The sequence below is a fragment of the Hemicordylus capensis genome, chromosome 1 (assembly GCF_027244095.1).
Source record: "Hemicordylus capensis ecotype Gifberg chromosome 1, rHemCap1.1.pri, whole genome shotgun sequence".
Lineage (NCBI taxonomy): Eukaryota > Metazoa > Chordata > Lepidosauria > Squamata > Cordylidae > Hemicordylus > Hemicordylus capensis.
Genome location: NC_069657.1, coordinates 367,027,146 through 367,043,164, shown reverse-complemented (window position 1 = coordinate 367,043,164; position 16,019 = coordinate 367,027,146). Strand labels below are relative to the sequence as shown.

Sequence of the window (16,019 nt, the reverse complement as noted above, 5' to 3'; positions counted from 1 at the left end):
AATTTGGCTATATATGCCAGTGTTACCTCTGAGCTACTAAGGTCCAAACGAGATACAGCATGCAGACATATGTTCAAGGGAGAGGTCATTGTTCAATGGCAGAATGCATGCTTTTCATGCAGAAGGTCTCCAGTTAAGTCCCCAGTCTCTCCAGTTAAAGAACTGTGGCAGAATTGCTGGGAAAATCTTTCTCTTGAACCTTGGAGAGCTGCTGCTAACTGAAGTGACAATACTGAGTAAGGTGGACTAATAGTCTGAATCAATATATGGCAGATCCAGATATTTCACCCCTAACATCTTTCTTTTTTTAAACCAAAATCAACTTTGGGAGTTTAAGGAACCTGAAAGTTTAAATGGAGGAGTGACACCATGGGAGGGGGCTCAGTGAGTTAATAATTTAGTTGCACTCCTTATTTCAAGCCGGCACCTTCATATTGTTAATAGGTGTTATATGTTGGTAGCCCCCAACAAATCCAGAAATCTACAGTGACCAGAAATCTAAATGATACAATTTTCCTGAACAGTGATCAAGTAGGTTTTTTCCTCCCAGCGCTATAGCCTACCTCTGCATACTTTGCAAATGGAAATATTCTAGAGAAACAAAGTCCACAACACAGGAAGTTTTCCCACTGGCCCCAGCAACATTGGCCCCAGGTACTCTGTTGAGGAGCGGGGAGGGGATATGAGTGGGGAGGTGGAGTGGCTGTGGTCTTTAAGAACAATATCTCCCTTGCCAGGATCCCTGTTGAAGTGTCTGACCATATTGAATGTGTGTACTTAAGTTTGGGGACCAGGGATAGACTGGGACTTCTGTTGGTGTACTGATCGCCCCACTGCCCAACGGAGTCCCTAACTGAGCTGACGGACTTGCTCTTGAGTTTGGTGTTGGAGTCTCCCAGGCTTGTTGCCCTGAAAATTCTTCCGTGCCTGTTAAGAAAGTGTTCACTTCAAATAATTCTCAAGATCAAAGGCTGAATGCCTCTTTTGAGGCTGCATCACAAGGTAGACTGACTAGCAATTCAGTGTTTCCGCATCCTGCTTCAGTTCTTAATCCTAATTCTCCTGAGCCTAAATTTTCTCTAGGTTTTACTGAAATACTTTCAAAGTCCATTTAGGAGCTGCATTCTATCTCGGTTTCTCATGTGGATACTGCAAATGATCTTGTTGATCTGAGTGTGGGTAAAGCTTCCGGATCACCATTTTTGGGCCTTTTGGACTCTTCCCTTTTGCTTCAGGATATAGCTTCAGCCTCTACATCTAATCTGAGTTAGAAACTATAATCATGTGAGAGGCCTTGTTTTAGCAGTGATGTGGTGGACCTATGTAGGATGGCATTGCGGGACAGTGGTCAAGTCTTGGTGGACAAGGTGGCTGGATTACCTAATGACTTTCGTTCTGAAACTGTCCATGCTCATTGCCATTCCTCTCTTTCTGGACCATCTTCTTCTGCTGGCTTAAATTGACTAATGTGGTCATCATTTTCCCTTTCTCTGTTAGTCTGGAATGTTGGGATGCTTAATTCCAAACTTCGAGATCCAGACTTTTTATCCTTTATCTTGGGCTTTGATTTGTTAGCCTTCCAGGAGACTCGGATGAGGGATGACATTTACTTACCTGGTTATTCTTCTTATGTTTTGAATGCTACTTCCGGGCCAGGGGGTGTTAGATTAGTTGGAGGTATTGCAGTTTTGGTATCCTCTATGCTCCATTATAAAGCCAATATAATTGGATCTCTAGAATCAGAGGCCTTGGCTGTGCTTTTTAACATGGACAATTTTAATTTTATTTTGATAAATGTTTATGTTCCTCCAGTTAGCTCTTGTTCTTATAAAAAGAGCTTGTGGATGAGGCTGGAGAAATTTATTGCAGATATTTGGACTACCTTTAGTGATATTTACCTGATTTTGGTGGAGGACTTTAATGCGCGAGTGGGTCCAGATGATGCTACTATTTTTGGGAAATATAATCATTTTCCACTCCTCCTCCCAACCCCTTTTCTGCTTCTGGCCAGACAATCAAAAGATGCTAGGTGTGATTCTCGGGGGGTTAATCTTTTGCTACTGGGAGTGAAGGAGGATTTATGGCTGCTTAATGGCTCAGTCCCTTCAGATTTTCTGGCGGAATATATGCATTGGGCAAGGGCCAAACCATCTTTAATTGATTATGTTGCTGTTTTCTCCAGTGTGTTGTCAAGGGTTTTGAGCTTCCAGATTATCCCCAGACTAGAAAGTGATCTTCACCCTATGCTCTTGAAGCTTTGGTTGGGCGTGGGTTCAAGAGGTGCAGCTGGATCGTTGGAAGGAGACCCTGGGAACAGTAATCATCAAAGACTGAGGTGGTCTGAGGAACTCGCTATACAAGTCGGCAATGTGCTTGGGTCAGCTGAGGTGTGTAGTTTACGGGAAGCAATTGTAATAGGATCTACTGACACCCAGGGGCATTCGACGTTAGATCATTTTCCTTCGATTTTAGCATTGTTGCACCCAATTTTTGTCACCTCAGCATATCCAAACAAAAATCCAAATCATGCCAAGTCGTCTTGTTCTTGGTTTGATTGGGATTGTTGTATTGTGAAAGATAATACACTTAGGGCCTTTTCAGTTTATAGAGCAGTACCTTCTTTGGAGAATAGACGAAAGGCGCTCTCAATGAAATCTGCCTATAAGAGGTTGCTTAGGGAGAAGAAGACACAAGCTGTTAACAAAAACTGGTGTAATTTAATTGAAGCTGCTAGATCTAACAATCAGTCCAAGTTTTGGAAGCTTGTCTTACCTGCTCTCTTGAAAACATCTATATTTCCAGCTTCTGCGATCCCTTCTCAGGCATGGGAACAACATTTTCTAAAGCTTTATAATAAGGATGATCTTGGACGTATAATGCTGAGCAGTTAAGTGGGGATACCTTTAGATGGAACCCAGTCTCTTGTTCAAAGATTGAAAAACTTATTCAGAAATTTAGTAGTGGCAAAGCCCCTGGTTGTGATAATATTTCTATTGAAGTTATCAGAGCGAATCTTAAATGGTGGGTCACAGTTCTAGCTTTGTTATTTACCTATATAGATACCACTGCTAACATACTTAGTGACTGGAGCCTAGCTATAATAATTCCCCTTTATAAAAAAGGTAGGCGCGAGGACCCAGCCAACTATCGTCCCATCAGCTTACTTAATGTTATCAGCAAAATTTATGCAAGGCATCTTCTGACAAAACTTCTAGACTGGATTGATGCCAATAACATCTTAGCTATTGAGCAGGCAGGCTTCTGGGAAGGCTGTTCCACTATGGAACATGCTTTTACCCTTCAATTTCTGGCAGAAAAGTACTCTAGGTGCCCAGGTTCAGGACTTTATGTAACATTTATAGATCTTAAAGCTGCATTTGATTCAGTTTCTAGAGAGACACTCTGGTCTAAACTGGAAGCTCTTGGTATAGATAAAAGATTACTCAAGCTCATTGTTGGCTTACATAAGCAAACTTATTTGAAAGTTGGTTATGGCCCAAATGGACAGTTAACATCGGAAATTCCAACTTTTAGAGGAGTACGCCAGGGCTGTATACTTGCTCCTATTTTATTTAACATCTATGTTAATTCTGTGGTTACTTGGTTTGTCTACCCTTTCCATTCATCCACCAAAGCTAGCCAATAGGCATGTCTCCATACTATTATATGCGGATGACATGGCTATTATGTTGCAGACACCTGTAGGCCTTAAGCGTGCCCTAAGACTCTTCTCGTTTTGTAACGAAGACTCTATTGTTATGGGCACCACAACATAATAGACTCAGAGGTACCAACCCAGAAGTATATGGAATTCAGGCCTGTGTCTGATTTCATTTTATATTAAGAGTTCAATTAATGCCTGGGCTCAGGGTGAATTGACACCCCAGATCTCAACTGGTCTGTGAGGGAAGAGGCGATCCAGCATTGTATTGTGAAATGGGTACTCAAGGAAGCACAAAAGCCAGGCCAGAACAATCCTAATGCTAAAATGTGACTCACTATCAGATAATGTCTGTGGAAGAGGCCAGAGGCTGATCTCCCCTCTCCTGTTGCAAGAAGTCCATGTTAATCCTTGTCAATGATTGACTCAATTGCTCTCTATAGAAATTCAACATAGGTAGATGCATACAAAGAAAACACCTATAGACTTTAATTCTTACTTTACTAACACTTTAACACCTTTTTGGGATGAGGCTAGCAAATCTGGGACAAATGCCCATTTGCCGCTCAGAGATGCAGATTTGCTTTGGGCAATGTCCCCACCCCCCCTTCTAAGCACACAGTTTACAGAAGATGAGATTCAGATCTCTCTGGACTGGCCAATATCCTGATTAATTAAAAGACATTATCCAGAAGGTAGCAGCAAGTTGTCACCTTTTGGGACCCAGGAAAGATGATCGGAGATCAAAGGAAGATACAACTATAAAGAATGAGGCTTACTGGACAGAGGACTAGCAGTCTCTTGCCTACAAGCACTCTTGTGCCTACATGCAATCTTCTGCCTACAAGCAAGACTTGCCCAAGAGTTTGCTGCCCAAGCCGCGGGGCTAGAGGCAGGAACTCTGTCCATGGACAGGAACTGTCTGTGACTTCCACTGCGCAGTGAGAAGTCAAGACTTCCCCAGCCATGATGCTCTGACTCAGCCGTGCTCTGAGCAAACTGCAAGATTGATCCAAAAGCTCCTGTCTCCAGCCAGAAGCCTCATTCCTTCAGCTGAAAGATCCACCGCTCTCAAGCCTCTGATCCTGATAATATGCTGCCTTGGATCCCTTCATCCTTTCCCCTTCTTCTCCCTTCCCCTCGTCCCTCTACTAATTCCTGATCTCCCCAAACCATGCCAGTCCTTAACCTTCCTTACCCCCCCCCCCTTTTCTGTCTATATCTGAATTATATTAGGCTTTAGGAAGATTTAACAAACACACATATGTTAGTTAGGAATACTGGGTGAATATTGTTGCTGGCTAGGGTTGAAATACTGCTATAGAATGTTCTGCTTTCTGCTCAGCTAGATTGATGTTGTTGTTCCTTTATACTCAATAAAGCCCATTGAATCATTTAGGATTAGCTTGCTCTCCTTTCTTCCTTGCGCCCAGATCCTACATGGTCACTATATAAAAGAACTTGGTCACTTGGTGACACTATGAGACAGGCCTAATTTTATATGCTAGCTAATGAGCATATTTAGTATATAAATCAGGCCTGGACATTAACACTATTGAAATAAACTACAGTAAATCTAAAGTCTTAGTGTTCGGCAAGCGAGCTAGGCGGTATAATTGGTTTATACAAGGACACAAGATTGAGCAGGTTAATTCCTTTAAATATTTAGGAATTACGTTTCATTATGTTGGTTCTAGAAATGCCCATTTTAATTCCATCAGGCAGTCTGCTCAATTGGTTATAAATAAAATAAAATCTTACCATTTTACACATGTTGCTGCTTTTATACTTGCTACATTGAGACTCTATACAGCTAAAGTATTACCTTTACTTCTATATGGAGCCCAACTGGGACCTGCAATTAATTTCACCTCACTTGAGGCTATCCAAACCAAGTTTATCAGATGTATTTTGCAAGTACCTTGTTGTGTTCCTAATGCTGTTATCAGAAGAGAAATTGGGCTTATTAGGTTGGAAACTTTATATTGGTGTTGCATTTTTCGGTTCTGGCTGAAATTGGTTTTTGGACAGGTGGGTTTGGCCTCTTTGGTTTTGAGGGATGGTTTCAATTCAAGTTGGAAATGAGCAGTGTTGGGTAAATTTTCTCTTTTTGGCCTTTCCATAGAGGATCTGTTTGCTGCAGGAATTGAGCAGGTCAGGAAGTTAGTTAAGCAACGTGTTTGGGACATGTAAGTTCAACAAGATGCTGCATGGATCAAGCATGGTTTATATTTAGGGAGTCAAGATATCAATCTTAAACCTGCTAAGTATTTTGATGTGGTGTCTGTTCCTAAATTTAGACGCGCTCTCACTCTAGCGGGATTAAATGTTCTTCCCACAGCAGTATTGGAAGGCAGGTACAAAGGAGTTCCGCTATCTTTACGACTTTGCCCATGTGGTAAAGGGGTTGTAGGATCCACCTCACAAGTTATCCTTCATTGTGATTTTTATAGTGAACCTTGTTCACCTATGTTAGATAATTTGCCTGCCTGGTCTGATGAATTTTATTTAAATTATCTTTTAACTAATATGGATAATGACATTATCTCTGGTGTGGCCAGGTTTTGTTATATTATTTGTAAAATGTGTACTGTTTTATTGTAAATTTTTGCTGGTCAGTAATCGAATATACTTCTCTCTCTCTACCAGGCTTGTGGTGCTGGGTGACTACAATATTCACTTTGGGACCAATTTGTCTGGGGCAGCTCAGGAGTTCATAGTGGCCATGACAACTATGGGCCTATCCCAAGTGGTCTCAGGACTGATGCATATTTCTGGTCACATGCTTGATCTGGTCTTTTACTCTGAACAGAGTGGTGTTCCGTGGGTGGGGACTCCTGTGACTTCCCCATTGTCATGGACAGACCACCATCTGGTTAAGGTTAGACTTACGACCACGTTCCACCTCCGTGGGGGGGGGGGAATAGGATGGTCCACCCAAGAAGGTTATTGGATTCAATAGGATTCTGAGAAGCCTTAGAGGGATTTAGTGTTGGTTCTGCTGGTGATCCTGTCGATACTTTGGTAGAGAATTGGAATAATCAACTCACCAGGGCAGTGGACATGATTGCTCCTAAGCATCCTCTCTGACTTGCTTCGAAACTGGCCCCTTGGTATACAGAATAATTACGGGGGCTGAAGCGGTGAGGTAGATAGAGCACAAGTAGAGAAAGACTCTAATTGAATCCGACAGATTATTACATAGAGTACATTTGAAGATCTGTGCTCAGGCAAATAAGCAATACTTTTCCTCCTGTATCGCATCTGTAAGCTCATGTCCAGCGGAGTTGTTCAGAGTTGTGAAGGGGCTAATGAGTGCCCCTTCCCCCTTGAATTGCTACTTGGAACCAACAATTACTCGCTATGACCTTTTAAATGAGTTATTTGTGAACAAGATCTCTCATATTCAGGCCGACCTGGATTCAAACTCCACAATTGTTACAGAGTCTGATGCCGAGATGTCCAGCAGCCCCTATTATGTGATGATCCAGGATCAATTTCAGTTTGTGACTCCTGTGGATGTGGACAAGTTGCTCAGAACGGTGCAGCCTGGCACCTGTTCTCTTGACCCTTGCCTGACATGGCTTATACTATCTGGCAGAGAGGCTGTTGTAGAGGGCCTGGTAGAGATTATAAATGCTTCTCTGAGGGAGGGCAGGATGCCCCCTTGTGTGAAAGAGGCAATCATTAGACCGCTTCTGCCTTGGATCCCTCAGAGTTAAGCAACTACAAGCCTGTTTCCAACCTTCCATGGCTAGGCAAGGTGATTGAGACGGTGGTGGCCTCCCAGCTCCAGGTGGTCTTGGAGGAAACTGATTATCTAGACCCATTTCAAACTGGCTTTCGGGTGGGTTATGGGGTGGAAACTGCCTTGGTTGGCCTGATGGATGATATCCAATTGGGAATTGACAGAGGGAATGTGACACTGTCACGATTCCTGCCTGCAACCTTAGAGAAGTCACTGCCAGTCTGTGAAGACAATACTGAGTTATATAGCCCAGTGGTCTGACTCAGTATATGGCAGCTTCCTATGTCCTTTTGGATCTCTCGGCAGCTTTTGATATTATCAACCATAGTATCTTTCTGGAACATCTGAGGGGATTAGCGGTGGGAGGCACTGCTTTGCAGTGGTTCTGCTGCTACCTCACAGGCAGATTCCATATGGTGTCTCTTGGAGACTTCCAAATCTGAACTTTCCTATGTTGTCCCTCAGGTCTCCATATTGTCTCTGATGTTGTTTAACGTCTACATGAAACCACTGAGAGAGATCATCAGGAGATTTGGTGCAGGGTGTTATCAGTATGCTGATGACACCCAAATCTACTTCTCCATGTCAACCTCATCAGGAGAAGGCATAACCTCCCTAAATGCCTGCGTGAAGGCAGTAATGGGCTGGATGAGGGATAACAAACTGAGACTGAATCCAGATAAGACGGAGGTACTCATTGTGCGGGGTCAGAACTCGGGAGAGGATATTGATCTGCTGGTTCTAGTTGGGGTCACGCTCCCCCAGGAGGAACATGTACACAGTCTGGGGGTGCTTCTGGATCTGAACGTCTCTCTGGTGTCCCAGGCTGAGACAGTGGCCAGAGGTGCTTTTACCAGCTTCGGCTGATATGCCAGCTATGTCCATTTCTTGAGATGAACGACCTCAGAACGGTGGTACATATACTGGTAACCTCTAGGCTGGACTACTGCAATGTGCTGTATGTGGGGCTGCCTTTGTATGTAGTCCGGAAACTGCAGTAGTTGTTCCAGAATGCGGTAGCCAGGTTGGTCTCTGGATCATCTAGGAGAGACCATATCACTCCTGTGTTGAAGAATTACACTGGCTGCCAATACTTTTCCGGGCAAAATACACGGTGCTCGTTATTACCTATAAAGCCCTAAACAGCTTAGGCCCAGGTTATTTAAGAGAACGTCTTCTTCACCATGAGCCCCACTGCCTGTTGAGATCATCTAGAGAGGTTTGACTGCAGTTGCTGCCAACTCATTTGGCGGCTACTCGGGAACAGGCCTTCTCCGTTGCTCCCCCTGGACTTTGGAATGTGCTCCCTGTTGAAATAAGAGCCTTCCCATCTCTGGCAACTTTTAAAAAGGTGCTGAAGACACATTTATTCACTCAGGCTTTTAGTTAGATTCATGGTTTAAATTTTTAATGCTGGTTTTACATGATTTTAATGTTAATGTTTAAATGATTTTAATTGTTAATTGATTTAGTTTTGATTTTAACTATTAACTTGATTTTAATTGTTTTTATTTGTAAACTGTTTTTATTTGTAAACTGCCCTGAGCCATTTTGGAGGGGCAGTATATAAATCAATTAAACAAATAAACATCAAGCACATGCAAGCACTGGAATAAACTTAAGACTATGATAAATATTTATATTTACATAGAAAAATAAATTTTTAAAAGATAGTTCCCTGTCCCCAAAGAGTTCCAACAACCACCACTGGAGGGATGCTGTGCTAGGGTTGGATAGGGCCAGTTGCTCTCTCACTTCTAAATATAAGCAAATCACCACTTTAAAAGATTTCTCTTTGCTCAGTTAGCAGTGGTGAGGAACTTACTATTCCTCAAACAGTTGGCTGTGAAGGCAATGGCAAATTGAAATTCTGTCTTCTGCTGCCAAAACTATTTCCATTAGTCCATGAAGCATGCTAGGTGGTTGTAACAATTAAGATTCTCCTACATAGTTTAAACTACAAGATTGGTGTGATGTTAAAATGCTGCTCTGAGCTCCTTGGAGGAAAGACAAGTAACATAAATAAATCCACATCCCATAAATAAATCCACATCATACATATTTGCATGTAAGTTCTTTTTTCAGATCTGTACTTTTAAAAACCTCTTATTATAAGATGAATCTCTAAGCAAAAACAGGCTCACTATGACAGATGTTTAACTTTTCCTATTAAAATACTATTTTTAGCAGCATCTGTTTTAAAGCTTGTCTCCTTTCATCCCCAAACTATGTGCAGAGGAGCAAGTTTTAGCTAGACCTTATTTATTTAGGCAGCAAGAGTGACCAATCAGATTTTTGTAGGGGTTTTTGAGTATCTAGACTGCCCTGTTTATAATTAACAATATAGGTATGCTTCTTTTATGTGCTGATTGCTTGAAAGCCAGATGGAGCATACAGTGTGTGTGTCTTTGTGTCTGTGTGTGTATGTGTTTGTTTGTGTGTGTGTGTATGTGTGTGTAATATATATTTACGTATGTATTCCCTTGTTTTCTAGGATATTATTTTGACAATACATTTAGCTCTGTGTAACTATGTGTAGGAACACTACATTAAAAACCATCTAATACACATAAAGTTGTGACTAAATTAATATTTTAGCAGTCATTAATGCACTCTTATGCATACATACCTGGGAATAAGCCCAAGTGAGCAGAGTTAGACGGGCTTTTGTTACTCATGCATAAGACTGCACAGTGTGTTCTTTTGCTGTTATCCTGATTGACCTGTAACACTTCTGCTACCAATAAGAACACCTGAAGTGCTTTGCCGGATCAGATCAAAGGCCCACCTAGCCCAGCATTCTGCCTCCCACAGTGGCAAACTAGATGATGATGATGATTTATTTTATCATCATCATCATCATCATCATCTATTAACCATTTATATACTGCTTTTCAACAAAAAGTTTTTAAAGCAGTTTACATGGCAAAAAGAAATGAGTGCAGTCCCAAAAGAACTCACAATCTAAAACACACAGGATACCAGCAATAGCCACTAGAAAGATTCTATCCTGGGCTGAATAGGGACAGTTGCCATCTGGTTAAATATAAGAAAGTCACTACTTTCAAAAGATGCTTCTTATGCTCACCATTTAGCATAGGTTAGTAGTTAGATACCTTTGGGAAGCTCACAAACAGCACCTGAAGGCAATAGCCCTCTTCTGATTTTTCTCCCCAGCAACTGGTAATCAGTAGCAAGTGTTGGAATGTATGGATCTATTTTGTATGCAGCAGTGACCCAGCTCATCATCACCCACCGAGACTCCAAAAGTGAATGCAGCATAGGGATTATCTGGGTGGCCAGTCCGCAGCAGGGGTGTGGCATAAACAGCACAATCAGCCGGGGATTGTGGCACACCTGAGAGAAGCAGGAAGAGGAGAGCTGGTCTTGTGGTAGCAAGCATAACTTGTCCCCTTAGCTAAGCAGAGTCTGCCCTGGTTGCATTTGAAAGGGAGACTACATGTGTAAGCACTGTAAGATATTCCCTTTAGGGGATGGAGCCGCTCTGGGAAGAGCATCTAGGCTCCAAGTTCCCTCCCTGGCTTCTCCGAAATAGGGCTGAGAGAGATTCCTGCCTGCAACCTTGGAGAAGCCGCTGCCAGTCTGTGAAGACAATACTGAGCTAGACAGACCAATGGTCTGACTCAGTATATGGCAGCTTCCTATGTTCCTATGAAGGCCCATGAGCCTGTGTTTGGCCAAACGTCAGGCCTGCATTCCTACTACCTCTCTATGCTGTGCTGCTGTTTGCTCCCCAGCAGGCCTGGCCCTAGTGCTTTTGGTGCCCTAGGCAAAGTATGATTTTGGCACCCCCACCCCCACATGCTGAAGGAAAGGTTTAAATTCATTATTAATAATCTAAAATAAATTCTGAATATAATCATATTTTAAGTTCCTTGTTCTCAGCAGATTTTTAACACTCAATAGATAAATAATTCCAAAATGGCATCATGCCCAGGAGAAGCAGATCTTTCTCATATTCATATTTACTGTTATTAAAATTTACCATGTATGGTAGTTATTCAATAAAATGAATAATGTTTGAATTTGAAATCCTGCAAATTTCAAATTGTTTTTACTTCCCTTTTGCAAACTCTTTAATAAACATTCTATGACACATACAGGTCATCCTCGAATAGCACTTTCGACCATATGTGGGCCACCTTCTTGTATACCAGTTTAGTTATGGCTGGGTGGGGGGGTAGTTCTGGTTATTTCAATGTTCTACCCCCTTTAATTGGTATACAGTTTAAATAGCCACTCTCTCCACTTCTCAGCTGGTGCACGAGAAGATTGAAAGAAGCAGTACAAGAGACACAGGTTGCTCCATCCACTCTCGCCTCCTGTGCTGCTTCTTTAAACCTTCCTGCATGTCAGCTCAGAAGTGTGGGGAGAGTGGCTGTTTACACTTTATGCCTCCCTGTGCTTCTCAGCTGGTGCAGGGAGGTTTAAAGTTTAAATGACCATTCTCCCTGCACAGGCAGTTCCATCCACACTTGGTGCAAGAGTGGATTGTTTAGCTAAGGAGCCTAACCCCATTTGGGGGGGTGGGGGTTAGGTCAAGCACTCAAATATCACAGTTTCTGTGAACATTACCCCTGCAGTATTAGAGGGCCTCCTGGATTTCATTCTGTCAACTTTCATAGCAGTGAAATCTATGCAAAATGACTTTGCCTGGTCAATGACGGGCCTCAACTACCATTACAGCCACCTTGCCAAAGCTAAGCAGGACTAGATCTGGTCAGTGTTTTGATGTAAGGACCAATGTAAGTCACTTCAAGATCCAATATGGAAGGAAGGTGGGACAGAAATGTAATAAATAAATATTGCAGTGTATACTAGTGTAGCATTGTCTCCTACACTGGACTTCTCTTGTAGCACACTTAGCAAAAATAACAACAACAACAACAACAACAGAGGGTTTAATACTGGCTGCACAAGAACAGGCACTAAGAACAAATGCAATAAGAGCAAAAGTAGGAAAGTCAACAACAAACAGCAAGTGCCGCCTTTGTAAAGAAGCAGATGAAACAGTGGACCACCTAATCAGCTGTTGTAAAAAGATTGCACAGACTGACTACAAACAAAGGCATGACAAGGTAGCAGGAATGATACACTGGAACATCTGCAAAAAATACAAGCTACCTGTAGCCAAAGATTGGTGGGACCAAAAAACTGAAAAAGTGGTAGAAAATGAAGATGTAAAAATATTATGGGACTTCCGACTACAAACAGACAAACATCTGCCACACAATACACCAGATATAAATGTAGTTGAGAAGAAAGAAAAACAAGTTAAAATAATCGACATAACAATACCAGGGGATAGCAGAATAGAAGAAAAAGAAATAGAAAAAAATCACCAAATACAAAGATCTACAAATTGAAATTGAAAGGCTGTGGCAGAAGAAGACCAAAATAATCCCAGTGGTCATTGGCGCCCTGTGTGCAGTTCCAAAAGACCTTGAAGAGCACCTCAACACCATAGGGGCCACAGAAATCACCACCAGCCAATTACAAAAAGCAGCTTTACTGGGAACAGCCTATATTTTGCGACGATATCTATAACAATTGACAATAAAATTCTGGCATCCCAGGTCCTTGGGAAGGACTCGATGTCTGGATAAAACAAACCAGTCAATAACACCTGTCTGACTGTGTAAACAAGAAATAATAATAAAAATTGGAGGCTACTGGCTCAGATTCCTGCCATCTTGCAACACACAGAAAATGAAGAATGGAAACTAGGCAACTTCTAGAGACTTGCAGGAAGCTGCTATGAAGTTTATGAATTCAAATAGCAGCTAATCTCTTTGAGATTAATGTTTTTTAAAGCAGGTAGGCAGGAGCAGGATGCCCTGCTCAGTCCATAGACTGTTCATCATACACAGATTTTACCTTGAAAAGAGCTGGTGTACCTTACTGGCTAAGAGTCAGACTAGATAGGATGTGCAACATGTCATCATAGTCTTCATGTTTTGTTTCTTTTTAAATAGCTGCAGAAGACCTGGCTCACTCTGCTCCAAAGCAGCTGTTTGCCCCTGAAGGTGCCATTGCAGCAAATGGCACTTTGGGGCAAATTAGCTACTTGATTCTTAAAAGGAAAATGGCACAGGTGCAAAAGTTTAAAGCTCCCCTCCACCTGCAACACAGGCTTGATCTGGATCGGACTCACCACCTTTGCTATTTTAAAAAGAAGAGCATTTGCTCAGGAGACAATGATGTCATTAACATATCATTTCCAGCCCTAAGAAGCTAAGGTAAGAATTGGAGAATCCTGGTTGAAATTTAATCTCTGTTTTAGGCAAACTAGTCTCCCAGTCTTAGACCAATCTGCTCAATCTGTAATATGGGAAGAGTACTTTTGACCTACTTTACAGGATTTTTCTAAGGATTACATCAAAATAATATATATGAAGCATGCTCTGGGGACTCTGAAACACTGTAAGCATGCTAAGTATTATTCAAATACCTGCCTTGGTTTCTAACATGTTTTGAAAATTAATCAACCAAGATGCATCCTAATTTCTTGCCCTAGCAGACATCATATCTGTAGTATGTACAGAGGCAGATTAAATCCTTAAAAGCTTGTATCAAACCGGAGGTGGTAGGAATGAGACTTCCTTGTTCATTTAATAAATTGCTCCCATTAATAACAATTTATTTAAATCCCACCGAGTTGTATCCTCCTCTCAGCATGAGCAGACAATCAGTGGAAAAGCCACCTACTGACTTTCAATTAATACCCATTAATGGCAACTATTAAAGTACCTCTAAAGCAAAAAAACAAAACAAAAAACCACCAAACACCTATAAATTGAAACACGTATTTTTAAACATAACTGTGTTGCTGTCACATTTCCTATGGTTTTCCTTTTCAGTGAGTTGGTCACCCAGTTATTTCTTAATTTAAAAGTGCATTATTCAAATGGCTCATTTTCTGTTGCTTATGTGTCACTGTGTGCAGGGTTAGGGACTTTCCAAGTTGGTCCCAGGGTGGAGGCTTAGGCTCATGACTGGCTGGGGGCCTATAGTGTTATGAGGGGTGCTTTTCACTTTGTAGGCATGGTTATAATACAGGCAGTTTCCCAAGAAAGTCTAAGCCACAGGTTTAAAAGTCAAAATAAAAATATATCTTCTTCTTTATATATAATTCTCTAAGACATACCTGTCACTAATCTCATGTGTGGCAGCTCTTGCAAGAGTTTGGAGAGCTGCCGGATAGCCATGGGACGGTCCAGAGAAAGAATATGGCGGCGGTGGTGGCCATCCAACCGAAGAAAATAGTGGCGGGCGGCTGTGGTGGGTGGGCGTGGTCAACAATTGGCTAGCCGGCCAGCCAGCCAGCAGCCAGAAAGTAGGGGCGGGTGGCGCAAAAAAAGAGATGGGGGTGGGCGGACAGGTGGAGACAGATGGGGGGAGAAGATGGGCAAGGACGGGCGGGCAAAAATGGCAGAGGTGGGGTGAGAATGTGGTGGTGAGCTAGGGGCACAAATACTTTGCGCTGAATCAGCTAGTTTTATTTTAAAATATTCAATATTTTATTGAATAAAACGAAGAGGCTTGACTACAGCTGCAGCAAATTTGGTTCAAATTGGTTAGACTGTCCACAAATTAGCCCTCTTACGCCTCAGATGTTCACGCAGCTGCCATCTTGAATTAGAGTGGATGACATCACACACTGCACCATTTGGGCATCCCTATATGTCCATACAGCTGTAGCAAATTTGGTTCAAATCGGTTAGACTGTCCACAAAAGTTAGTACACTTGTGCCTCAAAGGTTTATGTGTCTGCCATCTTGAACTGGGGTAGATGACACCATCACAATCTTCACCATTGAGGTGTACCTATGTGTCCCTACAGCTGTAGCAAATTTGATTCAGATAAGTTAAGCAATTCACAAGTTAGCTCACTTGCGCCTCAAAAAGGTACATTGGTACTCACCGTGAAGGTGTCTTCTGGCTGGTGTAGAAGAGGTCACCCAAGCTTGGGATTACAGCCCCCCACATGCTCCAAAAGGCAGGAAGTAGTCATACTTGAAGATCCTTAACCCAGTGCATGTGGGCGGATCTCCTCAGTGCATAAAACAGCTCAAGCTACAGAATGAAAACCACAGAACACAGAACATAACAGAGAAAATACAACAATATACGAATAATAATGCAGAGAAAGACAGAAAAACTGTCCCCCTACAACCAGATCATCAGCTCCAGCCTAAGACAACACGGGCGGGCCTTGGGTGACCTCTTCTACACCAGCCAGAAGACACCTTCACAGTGAGTACCAATGTACCTTTCTCGGCTGGTGTAGGAGGTCACCCAATCTTGGGACATACCACAGCACCAACCATGGGAGGGAAAATACCCAAGCTGGAGCTATTGACCCGGAAGGACCCATTGCAGGACCCTTCGACCAAATGACGCTCTGGCAGCTTCATGTTCATCCAACTTGAAATGCCTTGAAAATGTAAAAGGTGACGACCAAGTAGCAAATCTCTTCAAGGGATGCCGGTGAAGATAACGCAGCAGAAGTGGCTGCAAATCTAGTTGAGTGCGCCGTAATCTGACCAGGCACCGGAAGTTTCTGGGCTTCATACGACGCCGTAATGT

At 42.3% G+C, this 16,019-nt stretch overlaps 1 protein-coding gene across 1 annotated transcript in view; it reads right to left on the bottom strand.

Annotated features, from left to right (window-relative positions):
* The window catches only part of SYNJ2 (synaptojanin 2), a 132,667-nt gene extending 122,574 nt beyond the window's left edge, over positions 1-10,093 (bottom strand). Inside the window, exon 1 of the mRNA XM_053294060.1 lies at positions 10,039-10,093. The gene's annotated coding sequence lies outside the window, so the exon portion shown is untranslated. The remainder of the gene's footprint in view (positions 1-10,038) is intronic.
* Positions 10,094-16,019: the final 5,926 nt, after the last annotated feature.